Source organism: Eurosta solidaginis, chromosome 5 (assembly GCF_040869045.1).
Source record: "Eurosta solidaginis isolate ZX-2024a chromosome 5, ASM4086904v1, whole genome shotgun sequence".
NCBI classification, from domain to species: domain Eukaryota; kingdom Metazoa; phylum Arthropoda; class Insecta; order Diptera; family Tephritidae; genus Eurosta; species Eurosta solidaginis.
Window position 1 is genome coordinate 201,480,744 of NC_090323.1, and position 27,739 is coordinate 201,508,482.

A 27,739-nucleotide genomic window follows, 5' to 3' on the forward strand; every position below is an offset into this window, starting at 1 on the left:
TGTGAGCTTCACTATGAAAACTGAGCAATTACAAATAAGTTAATAATTTCTGCGGCTCAAAAAATTTTCACACGTATGAAACGTGTACCTAAAATTCCCGCAAAAGCGATTAACAAAATATTGTTAGCAACACTTGTCTATATTGAGTATTTTATTTTCATGTGGAGAATCGATGCGAAACCTACGGAAAAAGATTAATTTTTTTGTTGTGCTTATTTTGTGTTGGAAGATAATTTATTAACAGGAAAACGAAATAAATTAACGTTAAAAGGATAAATGAGCAAAAAATATAATTCAAAAGTGCGGAAGTGAAAGAATAAAGAACAAATTGTCGCTGACGACAACTAGAACAACTTTTGTTTTTGTGCACATTTTTTCCCCGGCGGAGGAGTAGCGCTCGCAATCCAACAAAAACACTAACGACAGCGGCACGCATTGAAAATACAAACAAATTGCTTGGAAATCATCTCTTGTTTTTTTCATTTTATTTTATATTCTCTTCCTCATGGTACAATTAAATTGTGGAATATTTACAATAAGTGAATCACGCAGTTAAACAATATATTGGACAGCAAAAAATAAGAATCTTATAAAATTAAAGTATTTTCTTATTGCTAATCGAAAGCAGAGGCAGTAGTTGCAGTGTTTCAAACGACCAAGCTTGAAAAGGGTAAAGGCAATACTTGTCCAATCAACGCCTTTTCCGCCAAGTGATATTCTAGTCTACTGGAGTGCCATAGAACTAGCATTGAATCAAATCCAAAATCTACAATCGCGTAGAAAGAAAAACAGTAAATCAGGTGAGTAAGCGTTTTGTTATTGTTGGTTATATGTGCATGAATGTAGATAGTTGTGGCGATGATGATCGCTGGCGTATGGCAAAACAAATTGAATTTACATGCATAGTTATATTTAATATTGTGCTTAATTAGTAATCTACTATTTGTTTAGTTTTCAATTTTGTTTATTCGCAATGTATGCAAAACGTATGAAGATACATATATGTATATCCAATTGGGACAAGGAGTAACACGTACGATGACACATCATAATCATCCCTTAATAATTGTTTAAGCGGGAAAATCAAACTCGCTAGTTTGTACCCGATTTGAGAATGTTAAGGGTTGAAAAAGATGTTCATGCAGTTACCTAAAAAGCACATTTTTTGCTAGAATCTATTGTCCAGCGACTGCCGGGTAATGCCTAGTGGGCGAAGACTTCCTATTAGATATCGTGGTATCATACACCAAATGCTCAGCATTGGTCCGCGGTAGGTATGCCTGTCGTAAAAGGCGACAAAAATCATATTCAAGGGGTTGTGTAGCGCAATATATAGCTTCTCCAACCCAATTGTCAACCTCACCGTCGAGCGGCGAATCCCGTTTCACTAACAGACGGGGCTCTGGCGACCCCAAGCTCCTCAGGGAACTTGGGCGTGGGGAGGGAGGGATGGCCTGAAGGTTTAATGTGGCCATATAAATCGTTCCGGAGATGGTCGGGCCAGCACCTTAATGGTGCTGTTACCGGAGCGTATCGGATCTGTATCCGACAAAGGACCATCACATCGATAACACTCCCCAAAGCCTTCGGGGAGTAACATAATCGCTACAACAACAACAACAACCACATGCGACCTTCTAAGCTTATCGGGTTGTTGTTGTTTTTGTAGCAATGCTCGCCTCACCTAATAGCCGCGACCGATCACAAATTGTCATCAATATCCTCTAACGGGAGTCCAAGGAAACTTGCCGTTTCAACAGGGGTGGACCATAAGGAAAGGGGTGTTAGAGGCGTTGGTTCCACATTACAATTGAAGAGATGGTTGGTGTCATGTGGGGACACATTGCAAGCGGGGCATACATTATGTATGTCGGGGTTGATTCTGGATAGGTAAGAGTTTAACCTGTTACAGTATCCAGAACGAAGTTGAGCAAGAGTGACACGCGTTTCCCTGGGGAGTATGCGTTCCTCTTCCGCGAGTTCTGGATATTTTTCTTCAAGTACTGGATTCACCGGGCATTCCCGACATAAAGGTCCGACGCCTGTCTATGGAGTTCACCAAGGACCTGCTTGTGTTTTTCCGCTTCATACGACTGGGTTCTCAGGTGCCGTATTTCCTCAAAATGCTTACGGAGATGACTCCTTAGGCCCCTAGGCGGTGCTGGTTCGTCAATCAGATGTCTGTTGGGATGCCCAGGTTTCTGGGTATTCAACAGAAACTGTTTGGTCAGCATCTCATTTCTCTCCCTGATGGGGCGTATTCTCGCCTCATTATGCAGATGGTGTTCTGGGGACATAAGAAGACAGCCCGTGGCGATTCTGAGAGCAGTATTTTGGCAGGCCTGTAGTTTCTTCCAGTGGGTGGTTTTTAGGCTTGGCGACCATATGGGTGACGCGTAGCACGTAATCGGCTGGCTAATTGCTTTGTATGTGGTCAAGAGCGTTTCTTTATCTTTTCCCCAGGTACTGCCAGCAAGTGATTTGAGGATTTTATTACGGCTCTGAATTCTTGGAACAATTGCGGTTGCGTGCGCACCAAAATGTAGATCCTGATCAAACGTCACACCCAAGATTTTGGGGTGTAGGACAGTCGGTAGCGTAGTGCCATCGACGTGTATGTTCAATATGGTCGACATTTGGGGCGTCCATGTTGTAAATAAGGTCGCGGAAGATTTAGTCGGTGACAATACCAGGTTTCGCGAGGCGAAAAACTGGAGAGATCAGGGAGATAGCCGTTTATTTTATTGCATAACTCATCGATCTCTGAGCCTGGGCCTGTGGCCATTATTGTGCAGTCATCGGCGTAGGAAACGATTGTGACTCCTTCCGGTGGTGAAGGTAGCTTAGATATGTAGAAATTAAACAAAAGTGGGGATAGGACACCACCCTGTGGCTCCCCTTGTTTAATTCTCCTTTGTTTTGATGTTTCGTTTCTGAATTGCACCGATGCCTGCCGACCACCCAGATAATTTGCGGTCCACCTTTTAAGACATGGGGGAAGGGTAGACCCTTCCAGGTCTTGCAGTAACGAGCCATGGTTGACCGTATCAAAAGCTTTTGATAGGTCTAGTGCTACGAGTATTGTTCTATGGTGGGGTATTGATTCAAACCGCAATTTATCTGGGTGCCAATGACATTTAGCGCGGAGGTAGTGCTATGGAGTTTTCTGAAGCCATGTTGATGAGGGGCTAGCTGCAAATGTGCTTGGAAATAAGGGAGCAAAATGGCTTCAAGCGTCTTTGCCACTGGCGATAGGAGAGATATCGGACGATATGACTCACCTACGTTAGCTGGTTTCCCAGGCTTTAGTAGCGGGACCACCTTGGCCATTTTCCATTTCTCGGGTATGACAAAGGTGGAAAGAGACAGGTTGAAGACATGCGCTAAATATTTGAAACCCTCTTTCCCTAGGTTTTTAAGCATCGGAATGGCTATGCCGTCTGGGCCCACTGCTTTGGATGGTTTAGCGCGACCAATGGCGTCCTCAACCTCTCTAGCGGTGATGGTGATTGGTGACGCGCTGAATTTGTGTTTATGTGCGTGTCTATTGGCTCTCCGTCTATCTTTGTCGACCGTAGGATGCATTATATATTGTCTGCAGAAAGCGCTCGCGCATTTTTTCGCATCCGACAGCACCTTATCGCCAAAGGCGATGGAAACTTTGTCTTTGTGCTTAGTCGGATTCGATAGGGACTTTACGGAGGACCAAAGTTTACCTACACCGGTAGAGAGGTTACAACCTCTTAGGTGCTCTTCCCATTTCGCCCGCTTGTGTTCGTCCACAAGCAATCTGATGCGTTGGTTTATATCCCTTATTTGGGGGTCGCCTGGATCAAGCTGTCTTATAAGGTCGCGTTCCCTCGCTAAGCTCGCGGCCTCCGGCGGGAAGTGGGGCCGGATTTCGGGAATTCTCCCGGCGGGAATGAAATGTGCCGAGGCGGATTCAATGACCTTACGGAAGGCACGCTCCCCTTGGCGGGCATCAGTCGGGATCGGGAGGGCAGCAAAGCTGCTGTCTGTTGCAGATTTATATTCTTCCCACTTTCCTTTTTTGAAGTTTATGAAAGTGCGTTTTTCGGTGACGATGAAGTCGGCGGTACGCTCGAACGAAATAAGTATGGACAGGTGGTCGGATGCCAATGTTACCATCGGCTGCCAGTTGACGCAGTTTACGAGTTCTGCGCTCACGATTGAGATATCTGGCGAGCTATGACAGCTTCCTACCATACGTGTGGGGGCGTCTCCGTTTATTGTGCAGAACGTCGGTTCGTTTATTTGATCCGCCAACATCTCACCCCTACTGTCCGCCCGCAAGTTGGAATGCCATAGGTCGTGATGGGCATTGAAATCGCCTAAGATAATGCGATTGTTGCCAGTGAGTAAGGCTTCGATATTAGGGTGGTATCCACTGGGGCAACAGGTGACATGAGGGATGTAGATGTTGATGATTTCTAGATTTACATCGCCTGACCGGACAGATAGGCTTTGACGTTCTAAGACATTGTCCCTGCGGTCGATGCCAGGATCAAATATATAATATTGCACAGAGTGGTGTATAATAAACGCGAGGCCGCCTCCATTTCCGCTCTGGCGGTCTTTCCTGTGGACATTATAACCAGAGCAGGTCTGCAATGCAGATCTTGCTGTGAGTTTAGTCTCTTGAATCGCAGCAATGCGGATGTTGTGCCGCTTCATGAAATCGACTATCTCCGTAATCTTCCCAGTTAGTCCATTACAGTTTAACTGCAGAATTCTGAAGTGCATGAGGGTGACGCCGCCACTCTAGGGGTAAGTGACGGGTGACTACGCCTAGGTTGTGGAAGGCCAGGACGCAATTGCTGTTGTGGCCTTGGGACTGGGCGCCCTTGGGCAAGCATTGGGGTACCCGGATGATTTCGGTTTGCGACCTGGCAACATGGCGCGATGAAACCCGTCGAGGGGTTGCCGTCGCGGAGACCAGAACATCTAGGAAAGTGGCACCACCCAAGGCAGGAGCTGCATTGAGCGGATGTCGCAAACCTATATATTCTGTGCTGGCAGACGGTGCAAACGGAGGCAGGGACTAAGAGTCTGTTTCCCTGACCTGCACGATTGCTGCCAGAAAAGAGGGGGGGAGAAGAAGACGGGGGCAGGGGCTGATGCTCGGCATTGCTACCAGCTCTACTACGAAGATAGTAGTTATGAGTGGTATCAGCTGTTTGAGTTGTTGGCGCCGTGGGGCGCGAGCAGCAGCGGGTACTTGTTGTGGCTTGCTGAGCAGCGAGGCTGCTGGAAGGTAGTGGGGATACGCTTAGGCGTAGACTACGGGACGCCCTTGGGCGTGAGCAGCAAGGAGCCACAAAAGATTTATAAAAGTTACGTGGACGTCGGGTTTTGGGATCAAGCCCAGAACAACCTGTCCGATGCAACCATCCCTTGCACGAGACACACTGAACAGAGTATGACCGTCCTAAAAAGATTCTTTTCTGGCAAATGCAGCAAAACCATTTCTCAGGACCGGGGTCAGGAGACGGACCCGGATTGGGTTCGATACCTTCCCGGAGTAAGAGAATATGTAGCAGTCCTGCTGCAAGGAGCTGCTGGGAGGATGACAATTTGTGGGAGGGACGAAACAAGTTAAATGGGGTCACACTGAAGCTTATCGGGTAATGCATGTCAGTAATTCTTAGATCATATCATGGTCCTTTTCCAGGTGTATCTACAGCGGTAATATTCTAAGCCCCTTAACCCGCTGGAGTGCTCAAACCTCCCAAAACGTTTGGCTAATCCCTTTGAGCTGTCAGTGTTAATCGTAATTTATTGCAGTCAGACAGGTTAAATAATAAAACAATGTAAAGTGTAGTATTGGAGTACTCTCGGTATTGGAAACTTGTTCTTTCAAAACTTGAAACCACAACGTTGGAAATTCCAGTTTCAGTGATGCTTAGAAAATTTAATATTTCATTGGTTGTTTTTGTAGCGATAAGGACGCTCCCCGAAGGACCTGAGTTGCAGATCCGGTACGTTCCGGCACCAAGCCCGACCATCTCGGTAACGATTTGGTATGCCCACATGCGACCTTCCAGGCCATTCCGCCCTCCCACCCCCTAGATCCATGAGGAGTTCGTGGTCGCCAGAGCCTCGGCTGTTAATGAAACAGGAATCGCCACGGATAGGTAAGGTTGACAATTGAGTTGGAGAAGCTTTATTTTGCGCTGGTAACACCTAGAAAGGGTTACGCTATACAACCCCTTGAATCTATTTGGTATTATAGGCGCCTCTTTCGACAGGCATACCTACCGCGGGTATATTCTAAAGAAAGTGTGTATCATATACATATATAACAGGCGAGGCTCTGGCGACCCCAAGTTCCTCATGGAACTAAGGGTGGGAAGCACCATGGCCTAGAAGGTTTAATGTGGTCATATTAATCGTTCCCGAGATGATTGGGCTAGTACCTTGATAGCCCTTTGTTACCGGAACGTACGGTATCTATACCAGCAAAGGACCATCAACATCGATAACACTCCCCAAAACCTTCGGGAAGTGTCTATCGTTAATACAACAACAACTGCAAAAACTCGTATGATGTGAAATTTACATTAAACACTTTTGATTATCATTGCCAATGAATCACAATGTTTGAACTCATGCTAAGTGAGTCATTTTTATGAACTTTTCATAGCTTTTCTATCAGACATTAATATTAGGTTAACAAATGGTTCGTGTGACATGTCTCACATAGCCAGACATAGCTTTGTGTTGTGACCACAATTTTTAATTAACGTATGGGCAACTCTTGCATGTGCATCCTTACTTGCTGGACCTTTCTCTGACTCATAAGTTTACTGTCAGTCATTACTGCTAGGTAAACAATTCGTTGGTGTGACGAATCTTACATTGTCAGATACAGCGTTAGGTTCTGACCACAATTGTTGATTTACCAACTACCAACTTTCGTATGGGCATCACTACCTGCTGGACCTTTCTCTTTAATGTAAGGTAATATGCCCGAAATCTGACAGATTTTGAGTATAACGATTTCTAATATAAGTTGGCTTGAAGTGGCTGTGTCGAAGGCAGCGAGTTTAATGCAGCCAGTATACAATAAAACTATCGCAGTGTGTTATAACCGTTGTAGCATTAACAAAATAGTTCTTAAATGCCCATTTTGGTATACAGTGAAACTTCCCTTGGGCGGACACTCACCGTCGGCTGATTTTTGTCCGGCCAAGAGAGGTGTCCGGTTATGGGAGTGGGTAACTATTTTGTGAAGTTTTGAATTTTTAACTAATTAAATGCTTACCAATTGCTAATTTAAATAAAATATATTCATTACATTGCTCACACAAGATTTGCGTTTATTAATTCCAAAATTCATAGACATGCATACATATCTCATATAAAGTAATAACAAAAATAAAAATAAATATTGCACTTCGGACAATGCATACATATTTCATTTATATAAAGTAATAACAAAAATAAAAATAATTATTCCACTTAGAGCAAGGCACTCTTTCGAAAGTTTGCCTCCTCGACATATGTACCTCATTTTCTAGAGCCAACGTTTTGTTTGGCAAAGCTCTAAAGAACAGGCCTGACTCGTCAGCGTTATAAATATCCCTGGGCCCATATCCAATTAACATTGATGGTAGTTTTTCGAAATTTGCTTGACATCTTGCATATCAACAGCAGCACTTTCACCACAAATGTACCAAAAAGTTATGTTATGTCTGGTTCGCCATTTTTGTAACCAGCCGTTAGAGGCTACAAAATTATTGACACCCTGTTTTAAAGCGATACCTCTATCCTTTTCCTGAATTATTGGCCCGGATATTGGAACATTTTGGCTTCGGCCCTACAAAACCACTCGTAACACATCTCGTCAATTTTTTTTTCCATCTACTTTCATAAAGGACCTTCTACTTTGAATATTGCTACCATCCATCCATTTCGCTCGGATATCTTCCAATTTTGAACCTTAAAACAGATAATATAAGGACTCTGTACATAATTAAGTCGATTTTCTTTTTCATTGAAAACTGTTTTTACACTCCGAATATAAATTTGAACGAGGTTTTTTTTAGTAAAACTTACCTTTTGGCTAATGCTCGTGCGAACAAATTGTTTTCCTAACTACCGTTTAAGACTGCAATTTTTTCTTTCAAACTCACATTCGACCACGACATTGTTTTACGTCTTTTCACTTTCACTGAACACAATTAACTGAGCAAACCAAACTAAGCATGTGCCTTAAAAAATATTTTCAACAAACACGGGAATCCCCTATTTTTATTTACTCACATCGTATGTGTGTACACAAGCACTACGACGTTTTTTAAAAGTCAGTATAATTGTAACGAACTTTTTGCATTGTTATGTACATATGTAAAGTTTTGTCCGCTCAAGGGGAGTTCGCGTCTGCTCAAGAGAGGTTTTTCTCTAATTTGTTATGAAACGAAATCTCTTTGTCCGTTGACAAGAGGTTCGCGTCCGCCTAATAGAGGTTTTTGGTCTAATTTTATGGCAAATGACTCCGCGTCCGGCCGAGAGAGTGTCCGGATAAGAGAGGGGCATTTGTTCTGAAAAATGCACTTAAAACATGGTGCATGAAAAAATGTCCGCCCAAGGGAGGTGTCCGTTAGGAGAGGTTTCTCTGTATACATATGTATGTATATATATTAGACTGGGTCGATTAATAACCGATATCGCGCCATCGATTTTTCGATAGGATTTGAGCTCAGGAAAAAAAGTTCCACTACGCATACCCAAAAAATAATTTTCGAGCCTGCGAAATTTCATTTTTTTCCTTTTTTCGACTGATTTTTAAGCTTTTTGTCATGACCTACTAAAAAAAAATTTCATTTGATTATAAAATTTTCAAGTATACCCTGTCCGACCTAAAAACGTTGTCGATAACAGTTTTTTGAAAAAAAAAATAAATAAATAAAAAAACCTTTATTGCGGACATTTTTTGGTCGGACAGGGTATACATGAAAATTTTACAATCAAATGAAAATTTTTTTAGTAGGTCATGAAAAAAACCTTAAAAGCAAAGTCGAAAAAAAGTCAAAAAAATGAAATTTCGCAGGCTCCAAAATTATTTTTTTTGGGTATGCGTAGTGGCACTTTTTTTCCTGAGCCCAAATCCTATCGAAAAATCGATGGCGCGATATCGGTTAACTTTCGTCCATACAAATCGACCCACCCTAATGTATATATCGTTTTGTGCTCAAAATAGTAATCAATCAATATGAAATCTAAATATTTTTCTAATAATATCTTTACATAAAAACATACATTCATATACATATGTATGTATATGTGCATAAACAACAGCAATATTCGTGCAATCCCAGGGTAATAGAGCTCAATTGCAATTAATCTGGATTTATTCTCGTACATTCCCTACCCATTCCACCCACTTCCCCATACACACACACACACACACACACACACACATCAACACGTATTTCGTTGCCTTTCTTTGATTTACACTTAAACAAGTAATGCGCAGCACTTCAGCTACCAATTCTTATAAATTTCATACTTCTCTCTTCCTCTCTTTTTATTAGCATATTTATGTTTTATCTCTATATAATTATTAAACAATTGTTTGTTTTGCTTTCAATGTCTTCTACAATTGATTTCGCATTTTATTAACTTGCTTGTTTACCTATATTTATTCCTTCGGTTTGGTTATTGTTTAACATGCTCTCGGGCTGTTATCACACTAACGTACAGTAGTTTCATATTTTTTAAACGGTTTTATTTAGCTTGAGTTGACAGGCAGGCCGCACGGCCGTTGTGAACGAATCTTGTAATTGAAATTTAAGTAACTTCCCGTAGCTTAGCTTGAAACTTGGAATATAGTTCAGAACCCGATGACAATGCTACAAAGTTGGAACACATAATACATGCAAGAATAAAAAGCGACTTATGAAAAAAAAATCGCCGCTAGGTGGCGCAAGGATCGAGATATTCACAAAAATCGTATTTGTGGTCCGACTTGGCTCATGCTTGGAACACATAATACATACAAGAATAGAAAGCGACCTATCAAAAAAATCGCCGCTGGGTGGCGCAAGGATCGAGATATTCACAAAAATCGTATTTGTGGTCCGATTTGACTTGGTCCATATTTGGAACACATAATACATACGTGACGCACCCAACGCTTTTATTTAATTGTCTGATCAACGCAATAGATTGATAAGGAGTGTGATGACTAGTACCTAGGACCTACCTAATTATTTTCTAGCTTTTCGTATTATTATTATTTCATGTAAGTATTGTTTTCAATAAAACCGTTTAACTTAAAAATTTTTTTTTTAAATTATTTTATTACATTAAAATCACATCTGGTGGAATCCATAAAAACTTTCGACTTCTTAGAAAAAAACATTTCTTTCATACTTTGAGGCACTTACTTACTTAATTGGCGTTAAACCGTTTACACGGGTTTCTCTCCCAACTGGCGCCATTTGGTCACATCAAGGGAATTTAAATCGTTTTCCACCTGGACCTTCCAGCGGAGTGGAGGTCACCCTCTACCTCTGCTTCCATAGGCGGGTTCCGATAGAAACACTTTCTTGGCCGGAGCGTCATCTCTCATTCGCATAACATGGCCTAGCCAGCGCAGCCGCTCCGTTTTAATTCGCTGGACTATGTTGATGGTTGCGTAGAGCTCGTGCAGCTCATCGTTAATTCTTCTTCGGTACTCGCCAACGCGTAGAGGTCCATAAATCTTTCGAAAAGCTTTTCTCTCGGACACTCCCAGAGCCGCTTCATCTGATTTGTAGTTTGTATGTAGTAATATGCCAGCGTTAGTGTTGTTGTTGTAGCAGTGCTTCGCCCCATTGGTGGGAACACTCAAAAATTGCCATCAATATCCTCTAACAGGGAAACTTGCTGTTCCAACACGGTTAAACCAAAGAGAGACTAAGAGTTTGATCTGTTACAGTATGCAGATCGAATTTGAGATGGAGTGACACGCGTCTGCCTAGGGAGGTTTTTTTCCTTAATCTGCGACTTTAGGGTCGCCGGGCGATTTATGGCATAATAATCTGATGACTTCTTGTGAATGTCTCTAAGGGACTTTCTGAGCTCTTTTTCTTCATGCGGCTGACTTCTTGAATACTTTACGTATTCTGAACAAAACCTGAGTAACTTTAGCTACCGTGATTTGTTACGTTAATGCCTATCCGCTCGGATAGTCACGAAGCTGACCTAAAATAATAGAGTATAAAAAATTCAAAGACTTCGTGAACCTACTCGCATGCTCAATCTTTTATAAATATAAGTATTATTAACTTGATGACGAATAGTCTTAAAAGCTTATCAACACTTTGTTGCAAAAAATAAATTGTCAGAGAGAAGCTTAAGCTATCAGGTTCAGAATTTTTGCCCTTGTTCAGACTTAATTAATTACATATTTATATATGTACATACAGTTGTGGTCAAAGAAATTTGAGAATGGCATTGGGTTTTTTTGTGTGTTTATTTTTTTTAACTTAAAATATAGTTCCAGTTGAGACGGCGGATTTGTACTGTTTTCAATAAAGCCAACAAATCGCTGGAAACTGTCATTGAGATTTTAGAAACGAAGATCAACTCATGTCTTAAATTCAAAATTTGTATGAAAGGACATTTTAAAAAGCTTTATATACATTTTGTATTTTTATGAATAATGAGTTTTCGAAATTGTCTGTCATGATAATTATTGTTATTTTTTAATTTTTCTAAATTTGAAAAATTGTATTTTGTTTTTGGAATAGTAAGTAGAAAATTTTTCAGACAACCTGCCATAGCTGCGCAGATAGATCCATTTCGAAGGGTGCTAAGCCTTCATCATCAGTACGCTTTAGGCATGCTGCGCTAACCATTTAGCTATACAGCGGTGGTTTGTTTGACTGGCAAATTTGCTACTTCTATTCCTTTTTACCAACTATATTTATTCAGTGTTGCGCCATCTGGTGCAAATCACTGATAATGCTGGATTTTTTGTTTATTGTCAATTACTTTGTCTGACATTCCAGGTGCTCATGGTTTATTAACAATTGTTTTTGTTTTTATCGGCCTATTGATAAATGATTCAGGTTCGATTCGAGCTCAAGGCCAGAACAATAATTTTTTTCTAATGATAATTATTGTTATTTTTCTAAATTTGAAAAATTGTATTTTGTTTTTGGAATAGTAAGTGCGCAGCTATGGCAGGTTGGCTGAAAAATTTTCTACTTACTATTCCAAAAACAAAATACAATTTTTCAAATTTAGAAAAATTAAAAAATAACAATAATTATCATTAGAAAAAAATTATTGTTCTGGCCTTGAGCTCGAATCGAACCTGAATCATTTATCAATAGGCCGATAAAAACAAAAACAATTGTCTGTCATTAAAAAAAAATTTATTCATCCACATGCATCATACGACAAAAAAGTTTCACCAGCTTTGACCTTAAGTCCGAAAACTGCTCATTGAAATGTTTCTTAAGCAGTTCGAAATTTAAATGAACATTTTTTGTTGTTTAATTATATTTTGTAAACTTTGTGTACCATTTTTTTGTTTTGTGATGTTTTTTAATTTTTGTGATTTGTCTTAAAGATAATGAGCCGTACCCGTGCGCATCTTGCGCAACCCATCTAAAAGTCTCTTATCAAATATCAACAGAAATCAGCTGTTCTATTAACTTACAGCTTTCACTGTCATCTAGCGTATAATAGCAACTGCCGTCAATCAGTTAAAACGTACACCTTGCGCTGCCATCTAGCGTACAATAGCAACTGCCGGTAATGCAGTGCAAATATTCACAATAGTGTCATAGTAAAAATACATTTCTTTGTGTGCTCACAATCGTTTACTTTTAACAAATTATTTTAATAAAATATAGCTAAACAAAAGCACTACGACCAAGATTGCCCAAAGCTCGCTAATAGCCCAAATCTCCATCATTACAACCAAAACTTTATTTATAGATTTGGATTCCAAATAAGAGCGAAAAAGGGATCCGAACATAAAAACAATAATTAGAAATAATATATAAGATATTTGAAGTACAGTTTATCTAAAGGCAAAGTAGCTATCATAATTTTTGAATTTCAGTGCTATTTTTTCATTTATCACTGTATACACATTAGAGTGACCATAAAAAACGAAAGATCTGACATAGTTAAAACTTACATAGTTCGCGTAACTTTACCAAGGCGTAATTGTTTTACATATACTTCTTACAAAATAAAGTCGTTAAATCAAACTAAATTTCGTCAAAAAAAGGCAGATTGTATGTGTGCTTGTCAACCATCTGTTCAAACATCAAATGGTGGAAAAGGACAGCTAGCGAAAGCATGAACAAAGTCGCATATATCTTTTGAATCATACTCGTTACAGGACAACTTCAGAATCATTTCGAGACTATTTCGGGACCGATTCGGAACAATTTCATTTATAAGAATAAATAAGGCGTATTTTACCATTTTTTAATAGCCGAATTTCGTATTGCAGCGCTTGTCGTCCCCAAAATCTATGTTGAATAGAGTTGTATCGTTTTGTTCTGAACTTGTTCAATTGACCGGGTTTCTCAACTGAACAAGTGAACAAGATCTTCGATTTCTGTTCTGTTTGTTCTTTTAGTTCGTTTGTTCTTTTAGTTCGTTTTATCTAATGTTATTCTTTCTCTCTTCTCGTTCGCGAACATTGTAAATTCATACATACATACGCAGAAATTCACAGTGAGCACGAATGTCGATGATGCCACTTATACTAAAGATATGTGTGGTCAACTTAGTGTGTGGCACTGTTACAACAATATATGTATGGACTATTTATGAAAAACATCTTTTGTAAGAAACTAATTATTACATTTATTAAACTTGAAAAGTTCATTTTTACAATTTGTGTCTGTACTCTTTCAATTTCCTGGATCTTCCGAAATTTGTAACTTTTTTGAAGTTAATTATTATATATATAATAACTTATTTATTCATAACACATTTAAATATACCTACACAAAGCATTGCTGCATACACACCCCCATCTATACTTGTTGGCTTTTTTCGCGGGTGCGAGCATCAGTGAACAAATTTGCTTGAAAAAACAAAAGAACAGATGAACAAAAAGAACAACTTGTTCGTTCATCAGAAAAAGAACGAAAGAACCGAATCTCTGAAATGAACGAAAAAACACAACTCTAATGTTGACAAATTTTGCGTCACGTCAATACAACTTATCCGATAGCAAAAAATCATCAACACCCGTCAATAGTTATCGACTTTGACAAAGCCGTACCAATTCATGAGCGTCGACACTAATTTTCTCACTATTGACAACCATAATAGGGGTGATTGTCTTTGATTTTGCTATCTCTTCTCACGCCTACATTTCCGGGCTTTTAACTTGAAGAAAGTTATTTAAAAAAATGTTGTCCTTTTGTGTTATTATACAGTATAAGCCGTGGCTTTTTTACATGTATATACATCTACATTTCCGGCGACATCTATTTTTGAAAAAGTAGGTTTATTAACGCAGAGTGGCCAAACTAAAGACAAGAAACTAACAAATTATATGGGTCAGAAATTGAGCCAGGTTCTATGTTGATTTATCTGGCTCAAATCGTTGTTGTTGCACATGGCTCCTTGCGAGCGGATGATTCCTTTTATGTTGGCATTTCGTTTTTTAATTAGGTACGGTTAAGCATTAAAAAAGTCGTATAAACGACATAATGAAACTTGGAAGTACTGATTTTATATACCTATTTCAATGTTTAAGTGCAGATGTATATATATGTTTTAAAAAACACTGCTGTTTTTTCATCGATCAGTTTAAAACTTTAAGCTCATGTTAATATTTTGCTTAGCTTATTATTTAGGTTTAGGTAAGCACCGATGCTTTGATACTTTTGATGGGTATTTTAAATGAGTACTAACATAACTGTGTTTTTGTTTTACATCTATATACGTATTCACTTAAACTTCATATGGACTGCTAAGCGTTAAACTTTATCTATACTTCTGAAATTGCAGCGCAGAAATTTTAATACGCATTATACTCAGATGTAACTGATATATGTGTCTGTTTCATTTCTACACTGCCTCTATGTATTACCTCTACAAATGGTGTGTGCCCACTATTCACCGCAACCGATTCAGCTATGGGTTATACACTATAGCCACCAGAGGTTTGTGTCTCCGCTTTTCGGTACAACCCGTTCTGTAGCTAGTTATTTAACCAATGCCACTAGATGGATCTCCTAAACATTATCTAAGTGAGCATAGGCGTTTTTTTTACCCGCAATCGTAGACGTATATACGTGTAATAAAAAACACGGCTACTATGTGTAAAAACTATATCATAAGCCTAGAGCCTCAACACTTTTCGTTTATTTTTTCAGGTCACTCTAATGTACATACACACTTATGTATGTAGCAAATACGCTTGTAGATATGTATTATACTTCTGCATAAAGTTTGCTTTAAGCCATTATTTATTTCTACGATTACTATTTCCATGTCTTTTACTTGGCAATTTTTTATCTCCTCATAAAATATTTGTAGTTTATTTAATTTTATACTGATAACATTATCAGCAAAGCGATAAAGTTACTAAGTAAATTACATTTTTTTTGTTTCTTTCTTACTAAAGGAATGTTCGATTTTACTCTTCAAATGGTTTTGGTGAAGCAATTATGTCAAACTCTAGAAGACGGTTGAGTTATTAAAATAACAAATGTCCTGCGTCCAAGCATACACAGAACCTTTGGCATGAAAATCTTGCTGGGGTAATCGCTTGCACAAACTGGTCTGTTTTGTTATGCACGGCACTTAGACTGTTAAAGCTCGTGGCAAACTTGCACTATGCATATCCATATAAAAAGCTAGCTTATCCAACCAACGCCCAACGGGTTAGGGGGCTCGGAATATACCTGCGGCAGGTATGCTTGTCGTAAGAGGCGACTAGAATACCCAAATGTTTCAACTAGTTTCAGCGCAATTTATAGCTTGTCCAAAACAATTGTCAACCCCGCCTACCCCTGGTAAATCCTGTTTATTTATCAGCCGAGGCGCTGGCCACCCCAAGTTTCTCATGGAACTAGGGGGCAGGGGGCGGGATGACCACCTAGAAGGTTCAATATGGTCATATTAAATCGTTACCGAGATGGTCGGGCTTGCACCTTAATGGTGCTTATTACCGGAACGTACCGGATCTACACTCGACAAAGGAACATCGAAAACACTTCTCTTTATCGCTACAATAACAACAAATGAAACAGAGGAAAGTGCTCGACCACTGATAATCTGGCGTTGTTCGAATAATGATAATCGCTATATATTGTCCATTCAAACCTCAACTACTTTGGTAGGCAACTTTTTGTATAAAGTTGTTTATTACATTTACCAAGAACTAAATATGATTGGCAATAAAAGTATGCAATTATAAGGCAAAGTAGCTCAATAATTAATAAAAATTTGTAGCAATAGCATTAATGATTTTTGTGAGCAAATTTTATATGAATGATTAGACATTTTCTACTACCAGTTAAATAATGTAAACATCAGATCAAACAGAAACAAAACAAGTAAGGAAGGCTAAGTTCGGGTGTAATCGAACATTACATACTGAGCTGAGAGCTTTGGAGACAAAATAAGGGAAAATCACCTTGTAGGAAAATGAACCTAAGTTAACCCTGGAATGTGTTTGTATGACATGGAAGGTATTAAAGAGTATTTTAAAAGGTAGTGGGCCATAGTTCTATAGGTGGACGCCATTTAGGGATATCGCTATAAAAGTGGACCAGGGGTGGCTCTAGAATGTGTTTGTACGAACTGGATATCAAATTAAAGGTATTATGGAGGGTTTTAAAAGGGAGTGGCCCTTAGTTGTATATGTGAAGGCGTTTTCGAGATATCGACCAAAATGTGGACCAGGGTGACCCAGAACACCATCTGTCGGGTACCGCTAATTTATTTATATATGTAATACCACGAAAAGTATTCCTGCCATGATTCCAAGGGATTTTGATTTCGCCCTGCAGAACTCTTTCATTTTCTTCTACCCATTTTACAAAGTTTTTTCTAAAGTTATATTTTGCGTCAAAAAACCAATCCAATCGCAATGTTTCGTCCCTTTTTTCGTGTTTGGTATAGAATTATGGCATTTTTTTTTTCATTTTTTTTAATTTTCGATATCGAAAAAGTGGGCGTGGTCATAGTCGGATTTCGCCCATTTTTAATACAAGATAAAGTGAGTTCAGATAAATACGTGAAGTAAGTTTAGTAAAGATATATCGATTTTTGCTCAAGTTATTGTGTTAACGGCCGAGCGGAAGGATAGACGGTCGACTGTGTATAAAAACTGGGCTTGGCTTCAACCGATTTCACCCATTTTCACAGAAAACAGTTATCGTCATAGAAGCTATGTCGTTACTAAAGGGCCTATTACGGTACACAACTCAACTTGGTTGGGTTGTAATTAAAACAACTCAACTTTCAGACAACTCAACTCCTGTTTGGTATTACGAATTACAACTTATTTCAGTTGAAGTTGAATTGGTGCTGCCAAGCTAAGAAAGTGATGATTTGACAGATAAATGAACAGCTGATCAATTTGTGGCAGAAATTTAAGCATTTTCAAATGTGATTTTTTTATTAATGTTATATGAAATCTATTTTATAATGGCGAAAATGTTGGTTATTGACATGTTGCGAATACGGAAAACATTCGCGTGATCATTCCAATTCCTTGGAACTACCAAGCACCAAGTAAGAAAATGTTTAAGTGGCAAATAATTAGCTTCATATGAAGTTATTTTGCAGATTGGAAAGGAAGCATTTTACTCAGTGCTAAACAAAATTAAGGACCATTTCCGCATACGCGTTCGTATTTTAAAATTATGCGCCACACTCCGATTCCTTGCTGACGGCAGCTATCAAATATGCTGTGGAAATGATTTTGGTGTTGGACTGGTTTTTAGATATAATTGAGGAGCGTATTTGTGCGAAGTAGATTAAAACCCTAACAGAAAAAACTGTATTTTACTCAAATAGGATTCCCAGGAGTAGGGATTAGTATCAATGGTACTCGCATAATTTCACCTATTTTGGCTGCATCCGAACTGCGACCAGCCTCGTCCAACTATGGAATGTCGCTACATAAAGTCAAAAAGTTATTCAATGTAATTCGTTTAAACGTTGGTTTTTCTAGAAATGTGTACAAAATTGTTGATTATTGTTTGATTAAAAAAGGTTTAACTACCGGCTTTAAATTTTTTGTTTTTTTTTTGGTAACGTTTTATAAGCCCGTGCACCATCTAACTCTTATCAAAGGTGGTATCAAAAGACGGGTTTCCATCTCCGTTTTTAGGATTCGAAAGCGAAAATTTTATTTCTTTCTAAAGATATTTACAAAGACCCACAAAATGGCCCGAGAGGGTCCGAAATATGAGGCCCGGTCCACAGTTTTTTTGCACAGAACATCTTTCTGCGTTGGCGGCCTTCGGCCGCGATTCGTAAAAATAATCCTGGTTGGGTCCACCACCTTTCTGCATTGCTGTGTACAAAAAATCTGGCAAAACACAACAACCACATGAAATTAGATTTTATTTAGAATTAATTTTTGTGGTAATTCTTTACGACAGTATGACACTGCTAATACGTGTCCAAAAATATCGAGAGAGGTATTAAACGACGCGTCTTGACATCAGTATTAATAATCCGAAGGCGGAAAATACAAATTTTAACTCGTTCAAAAGATATTAAACACAAACCGAAAAAAGACAACAACATTACAACAACCACATGAAAATCGCCAACTTCAACTGAAAATATCTCCGGACAGAGATAAAATGTTTATTTTCCGCCTTCGGTTCTCGAGATTAATACGCGTCTTTTGGAACCTCTCTCGATATTTTTGGACGCGTATTAGCAGTGTCATGCTGTCGTAAAGAATTACAATTTTTGTTTTCGGATTCTTAAATCGGAGGTCGAAACGTGTCTTTTGACCTTGAAAATTTTTGTTAAAAATTAGGTGGTGAACCGTCTTCTAAAACGTAACATTTTTTTCAAAACAACTGCAAAATTGTATGAGACAACTGCTAATAAGCAGTTGTAAGATTTTGACGTCTTTGACAACTACACCAACACAAGGTTGTAAACCGCAATGCCACAAAAAGTTGTAAGGCTAGACAACTCAACCGAAATTTTTTTTGACAGGTTGAGTTGTAATCTGTAATACCAAATTGCGAAATTTCAACCCAACCAGAGTTGAGTTGTAAACGGTAATAGGGGCATAAATTTCACAAGGATTGGTGTATTTTTGTTCGACTTATGGCATAAAAGTATTCTAGACAAATTAAATGAAAAAGGGCGGAGCCTCGCCCATTTTAAAATTTTCTTTTATTTTTGTATTTTTTTGCAACATATCACTAGAGTTTAATCTTGCACACATATAGTAATAGGAGTAACGTTCCTGCCAAATTTCATCATGATATCTTCAACGACTGCCAAATTACAGCTTGCAAAATTTGTAAATTACCTCGTATTAAATGTGGGCGGTGCCACGCCCATTGTTCAACATTTTACTAATTTTCTATTCTGCGTCATAAGGTCAACCCACCTGCCAAGTTTCATCGCTTTATACGTCTTTGGTAATGAATTATCGCACTTTTTCGAAATTTTCTATATCGAAAAAGTGGGCGTGGTTATAGTCCGATTTCGTTCATTTTAAATAGCGATCTGAGGTGAGTGCCCAGGAACTTGCATACCAAATTTCATTAAGATACCTCAAAATTTACTCAAGTTATCGTGTTCACGGACAGACGGACGGACATGGCTAAATGAATTTATTTTTTCGCCCAGATCATTTTGATATATAGAAGTCTATATCTATATCGATTAGTTTATGCCGTTACGGAGTACCGTTATGCGAACAAAATTAATATACTCTGTGAGCTCTGCTCAGTTGAGTATAATTAATATAGAAGTACACCTATATGTATGTATGTATATAGATTTGTACTTTGTGTGGGATTACTTGTATGGTACAAAAATACTCGTCTTAATTTATAGATTTGTACAGTTTTAGCCGATATGGATGTTAGATAGCAAGTCACTAAATTTGACTGACTAATTGTTTTCATTTCGCATTTGCAACTATTTTCGACCAAACGAGTTAAGTTTTTTTTTTTGTTATCTATTTATGTATAATGTGTTTGTCTATATAAGTAACTAATCCAGCAAATAAGTGGTAATTGGTAGTAGCGTTTAGATATTTATGTGTTGAGCTCATAAATACGCGAATATGACACAAAAATGCGTTATCGTTTTTATCTCGACAGTCTTTGATTAGAATTTTTTTTCAAGCCAGAGTTAAAGTTTTCCTTAAACAAAAAAACAAACCGAACCTATGTAGGTCTTACCGATTTCATTAGACTATTAATTAACCAATAAACAAAACAATTGAAATCATAAAATCCCGTTTATTGCTGTTTTATGGAGGTTATGCTTGCTATTTTCATTAAAATTGCTCTAATATCGGAGCGTCTCATTTAACCATTTAAAGGAAGAAACACAATGGTAATTTTGGTATATCTACATGAATTTTAAGACATGTTTAGCTCTTAATGTCCATTCCCCTCCCCTGCCCTCACGCTTTCCCTCTTCTTCTTTTCTGATATTTTGACTCCTTTTCTCTCTGCGTCTCTTTCTTCCTCTCCCTCGTTATTGGACCGTGTTCTGTCAAAGCCCCAATGATCATTGATAGACGTGCCTTAGACAACTCAATCATTTAGGCAGACTTCCTGCCATCCACTACTGGCCAGAAGGATCTTGCTACCCTGCAAGAGTTGGTGTTCGCCCAACGCTTGCTGAGCTGACCTGTGCCACTCGCTGCTTCCAGATGCTTCGATCGCGTCCTCCACCAATCCACATTTCCTACATCTGCCACAAACTTATTTTAAGGTATGTGACTCCAGAAGGCAGTATATAGTCAGAATATTCGTTATGAGCCTACAGTCCCCTCTTTTTAATGATAATAGTAAGGTTATCAGACATGTAGGGTTGTGCACATGACTAACACTTTACAGCACCGGCTTTGGTTCTCCTTCTCTAAATGTCACTCAATCTTTTTGGGACGTTTACGGTACAAGCTTCGAGGAATGCGCCCTTGTAGCTATTCCCATATACCCTGAGACCCAATACAGTTGTATGCTTTGCTTTATCCCGATTATTTCTTGGGATTGTTTACACTCTAACACACTTTTAAATGTTGTGCCGTGCGAGATTATTCGCCTTAATTGTTCTTCTTCCGTATTGATGTCTAATTCCTAAAGGATCTGTTGGGAATCTTTTCGGACTATTTTTTTTTACTGGTTTGGGTTTAAGTAGTTTGGTATCTCTTTGGAATGACTGAAATTTTTTTCGGAACCATTTTGCTGTGATTTTTAGACCGTTTCGGTATAATTTTGAGACTATTTAAGAAGAGCTTCATTGGCTTGTTACACTTAACAACCGATAATGACAAGTTATCGGACTTTTAGCGAAGTACTATCGATTTTTTATCGAAAACGAACCATTATCGGCAAGTTCCGGCGTGTTATCGAAGTATTCAAGGTTTTATATGAATAACAGCCGTTATCGACAGATTATGAGCGTGATATCGATGAGTTTGCTATCGGTTGTTTATTGGCGTATTTTCGACTTATCGTTTTGTCAATTAAAGTATTGTAACGAATTTAGGGAAACTCCGCTTATTCCAAACCTTCTGCTAACGTTCGAATCGCTAAACTGTTGAATAAATAACTCCAATATTCAATAATGCAAAATGGTTTTTTAGACTACTTTGAAATTACTTCACAATAACACTTGTACTTCACAACCAATAGCGTGCTTAAATCGAAACTGCTTACTGACTACTCAGCTTTCGCTGCTTTTATACTCTCTGTTGCCTCGTCCACACATTTCTCCTAAGGTCTAGTAACTTCGTGAACTTCATGCTTGGTTACCAGCCATGTATGTACATGTATATTTGTAATTTATAGTCTCTCCCATAGCCATATGCGTGTGTATATGTGAGTACTATTTCGGCTGATGGTGAGTATCTCTCTGCTGCCTTGTATGTACATGTGTAAATGATGATTGATTTGTTTACGTACAGTGTGTATACACAGTATGTATGCATAATTGGCTTATATCACCGTTATGAATTATAAACAAAAACAAATTGAAGATATTTATCACATCATGTTTATTTTGGAATACATTTTTTACAATTAAAGCTGTGCATAGTTTTGCTTTTACCATTTCATTTTTATTGCATTGGAGATATTTAGTTCACAACACTTGGACCAAACGCAAGTTTATTTAATTCTTTTCTATTCCACTTTTTCTGTCACTTGAGGTTGCGAACGTACATATTTGTCTGGCTCTCTTATGCGTACGTTGCACGGCATATAAAAATACACTTTCTTCCCTGCGCTTCGTATTTTTAGACTTAAACCTGTGGGAAAAAAGTAAATGTGGAATTGCAAATATGCAAATACAAAATTAGATGGGACGTCTGCAGCTATGGAATTTTAGCTCATTTGCCATTTTCCCACTCTTATTCCTCTTTCAAGTTAGTACCCACCAAGCATAAAATATGTATTTTCAATTAGCTGTCAGCGCGCTCGTTAAGAACAATTATTGGCACGTTTTTAGATATTATAACATTTTTTTTTTTAATTCCAAAAGAGGTTATTCTTTGCTGGATGTGTAGCAGATACCCTACTTTACTAGACCATTTGACAGTGAGAGATGAATGACGCCTTATCAGGAGGGAAGTTATCGAATGGCTCATTTCTGTCCTTCGCGGCAGCAAAAGAGTCGCTCTATGACGACCAGAACCACCCAATTTTATAAACGATCATAAACGGTAATTTGAGTACAATGGTACCGTACACTTTTGGCATTTGGTACAGGGTGTTTATATGAATTTGGCTACAGTGCTGTTAACAATTATATCATAATAACTATAATAACCTCAATTTAGATTTCAACTCAGAAAAGTGTGAAGCCAATAAAAATTTTAGTAATTTTTGTTGTGATTATATCACCAACTATGCAAATACTACTTGGAATTACTCTTACTACTACAATGACACTGCTACTACTACGTTAGACAGACTATGCCAGGTATTTTTATTAGATGAAACTGTTATTATTTTTTAGTCAAACTTTAAAAAAGCAGTTACACAAAAAAGTCAAAGGAACAGTTATAATTACGCTATACTTTTCGTAACCTTTTCGGGATTATTTAGGAATTATATCAGTATCATTGAGTCATTGTGGGACTATTTCGGAACTACATTGGAAACTTTTCGTTTATTATGTCGGATGAATATTATCACTATTTCGATATTGTCATGATATTAACTTAGAGATTATATGTAGACCATTTGGGGTTATTTGGAGACCATATCGAGACTTTATTTGAACCATTTCGAAACTATTTTCAGGACCATTTCCGAACAACTTTGGGACTTCTTCGAGGTCATGTCGAAAATATTTAAGGACTGTTTCGATATTATTTCGCAACAACTAAGGAATCAATTTGGGTGTTTTCGGAACTTTTTCGATTTTAGGACTATTTTGAAATTGTCTGAATTATTTTCGGAATCGTGATTGCTTTCGTTATTACTTTAGATTGGTTTCGGAAACTGTTTCCGGGCTTAATTTTATGATCTCTAAAAATCTTTTCGGTATCCTTTTGAAACAACGCAACGTCGGGTCCATATGTTGTATGTTTTACCTTGGGCCATAGTTTATTGAGCTTCTCGAATATATGAAATGCTATTCTTGCTTGCTTCACTCGATGATTATAAAAAGAGCACATCAATACAGGTAAATGTTATGTTTATATATTAACATCGCAGCTTAAATTTAATTTTCTGCCATACCCTTTTGAACCCCAATGCAATCCGAAACGAGTTTGGGGTAGACCCTCGATGTTACCTCGCATATATCCGAATTGGTCTCTATTAAGAACCGAACTTGTTCCACAATTTCACAATTGGCATTCCAAAAAGATAAAAAAAAGTCTCAAAATAAATGGAAATTATATCGAAAATATACGCAGCTAATTCCTTAAGGGTCCTGATATCATTCTGAATGATAAGTGTTGTAAAGCTAGAAAAAAATGCAATATGGTGTTTCAAATTCCCAATTAGTCTTTGCACTTTACAATTTCAATAAATGGCAGATATGCCCAAAAAATAGTAACAGATCTAAGAATCAAGTGGTTGATTTTGGTTATATTGAAAAAATGTCAAATTCATTCTCGAACCAGCGTCAAGAAAAAATGAAGTTGATTAGCTCTTCTTCACCAGCATTGTGCCAAGCACAACATTGATCTTCTTTCGTACTGGGAATCCCTGTTAAAACAATTTGTTTTCTTACAAACTCAAAGCGTAGCAGAGGTCTTTTCTTTACATTGAGAGTGCTAAGATTATAAAAAACTCTGTTTCCATAAAAACGCATCGATACTTTAACCTTTGCTCAAAAAGTGAATGCGATCCTAGATGGTTCTAACATAAGAATCGAGTTCGAATCCATTTGCCACCAGCACAAAAAACCTTGCAATACCGTTATTTTTGGATTTAATTTGTCTTAAATGGATACATCCCATTTCAAGGTGAATCAGCCAAAAGCATATACGACTATGTAGTTAAACCTCCCAATTACCTGACATACCCTGTACACTCCTATCGAATACATGGCAGGCAATGAAGCGGGTAGGATAAGTTGTGTAAATATTTTTATATTTTGTGTTGTATTTTTTTTTTTTTTTTTTTGTCACAAAAGTAAAGATCACGTCTTAAGTCAAACAAGTTAGCAAGACTTTTACAACTGCGAGTAGGCATGAAAGCGTCGATGAATATTTAGATATATAATAGCTGTGTTTTTTTCCACATCTATATACATATACGCTTAAAATTTATATCGACTGCTAAGCGTTATCTACTCTTCTGAAATCGCTGCGCAGAAAATTAGTATGTAGTCCTAAATTCTAATACGCATTATACGCAGATGCAACTGAAATATGTGTGTCTATGTTTTACCTCTACAATAGTTTAACCTCTACAAATGGTGTCTGTCCACTCTTCACCGCAACCGATTCAGCTATAGGTTATACACTATGGCCAACAGAGGTGCGTGTCTCCACTATTCGTTACAACCCGTTCTGTAGCCACTGCCGCTAGATAGGTATCCTAAACATTATCTAAGTGATGATAAGCGTTTTTTTACCCGCAAATGTAGATGTATATAGTACATGTAAAAAAACACGGTCAATATGATTGTAAATCTGTATGATGCTATATACATGTATATACATACATATATGGGAAGTTGGTCACGTGGTATTTTTTTACCATGAATCAAAATGCTAAAGACTCAGCAGTTAAGCTGGAGACATTGGTGCTTTATCGGTAACCGTATCGGTATCCTTTTAACAGCTGATTCGACCAAACTTATGAGAATCAATGCAATCGATTATTGGTACCGCTAAGGTCGTAACCGTATCGTAGCCAACCAATTGGGTTTTGGTTTACCGTCGTAACGATAAACAGCTGATTACGTTAGGGATACGACTACAGCGATACGACATACGGCACCAATGACTCCGGCTTTAGACGGCAAAGTCGGATACATGACGTCATAAAAAAAACTACCATGTTAAAATGTAAACAAATGACTTAAATAACTTGATATTCGTTATATATTGTAAAAACGTTGGGAGGTTGAACACCAAGTAATATGACATATGTTATGACGTATTGGTATTTACCGAAACTTGGTTAAACCCAACAGTATCTAATAGTCGATGTTTTATCGAATTTATTTGAAATTTTTAGAAAATACGCAGTGGCCATAAGTGGTGGATGAATTTTAATTCCTAGGTTTTCTGCGAGGAAGTGCACTTTGTTGAATACGAGAATGTTGAGCTCCACCACAATCTTCCTCAATAGCGTCTTCTGTATGACCAAGTCCTCTGATTATGTGCTTGAACTTGTCGACTTCAATCTTCCGTGTGAGTCTTGGAGTCTACTAGTCCCAACTTCTTATCGCGCTATCTTCTACGAGTGTCTAAATGGCCTATCTATAAGATGGTATCTTTCAAAAAACAACGGTTTTACAGACGATTCATCCATTTTTTTTCGCAAATCTATGCAATCCCTTTGCAGTGCCTGATGATGTATATCATCCACGTACATATATCATAACGCAAGAATTGTGCACTGATCGATGTACTACCTAAAAGACTTAGTCCTACTTGTACAAAGAAGTGTAAAAAAAAATAAATAATTATTTGGATTCTCACAGTCAATCTGAGGATATTGATGAAGTATATCTCATTTTAACAATATAGTATATGTATGTCAGATTTCTTAATATATGTACATATCCTTAACCTCGACTGTAACTGCATCAACTTCTCGCCCTGTTAAAGAACTAAAGCGCCTAAATAATGAAATAACATATTAAGAAGCTGTCCTACACTAGCGAACCCCATTGTCTTGTAAGCTTGCGCTCAACTTGTATATCGAGGTCTTGGCTGTTTGATTAGTGAGTCCCTGAAGCAAGGGCAATTGTCCAAGAAGTGGGAGGAGTCATTCATATTAATAAAAGTAGGATCATGTATCATAAATTATAGAGGAAAAGCTAAACTCAACAATATTCCAAAGCTATGCCAATTGCTCTTTACGTCGTATCACTAAACCTACCGAAACTGACACTTCGGTTTTACGAAGAAATCCATTTATTCATATGAGTACGATTCGCAATTAACAATGGATCCTAAATTGAATATTAAATTACATATTGAATCCTGCGTGAGTAAAGCTACATAAAGGTACTTTGGCTTTTGTTAAAGGTCGCTTTCAAGAATTCAAGGGCCTATCTTTTACTAAAACTCTTTTTTTTTATATCATCTGTCAGGCCTATTTGGGAATATGCTTCGATAATCTGAAATCTGTGTTAACATATTAATTGCGACAAACTGGAATCGGTCTAGAAACAAGTTTTGCTTTTGCTTTAGAACATATACCATGGGATCCGCCACGTTAAAAATCCGTAAAGAGATGCTTGAGTTTTATATATTGTAAAACTAATTAGAACGACAAAAAAAACGTTTTTTCCTTGAAATTAAGTTGATAAAAATGCGAATTTCGTAATTTTTTGAAACAGAGTAACATTACTTCCCGGAAAGAACACGTCATCATATCGTTTTACCCCATGTATTAGCAATTATACCGTTTTCTTAATTAAAAATTTAATCAGCTTCAGTGTTTACTGCATTTCGTATACAGTCAGTCACGAGCAAAAGTGGTATATAACAATTTTATAGATTTTCATAATACAATCTATATTTGAAATGGCCCCTACGCTTAGAATTTCAAGGAATTTGAGGCAGAACTCTGGGAAACTCAGAGGTCTGGTTAACGGATGGATCAAAATTTGGATACGGAAAATCGGTAGCTAGCGTCTATGAGCCGAACTTCAAGAAATCTATACCACTATTTTTCAGTCAGAAACCATAAGTAACTGGGAAACAAAGCAGTTCAGACAACACTGGATTAAATGCCCATGGCAAAGAGAGGCCAAATTGTGTATACTCACAGCAACGAAAATATCAGCCAATCTCATTAATCTAAGCAGAAAGGACCTACAAACTCTAACTGGGTACTAAACGGGACACTGTAGTCTACGATATCACCTAAGTAAGTTAAAT

The 27,739-nt window shown here is 37.9% G+C and overlaps 1 protein-coding gene across 1 annotated transcript in view; it reads left to right on the top strand.

The window, feature by feature from the left end:
- The window catches only part of LOC137252152 (probable protein phosphatase 2C T23F11.1), a 51,330-nt gene continuing 23,591 nt past the window's right edge, over positions 1 to 27,739 (top strand). The window contains exon 1 of the mRNA XM_067787478.1: positions 1 to 800. The gene's annotated coding sequence lies outside the window, so the exon portion shown is untranslated. The remainder of the gene's footprint in view (positions 801 to 27,739) is intronic.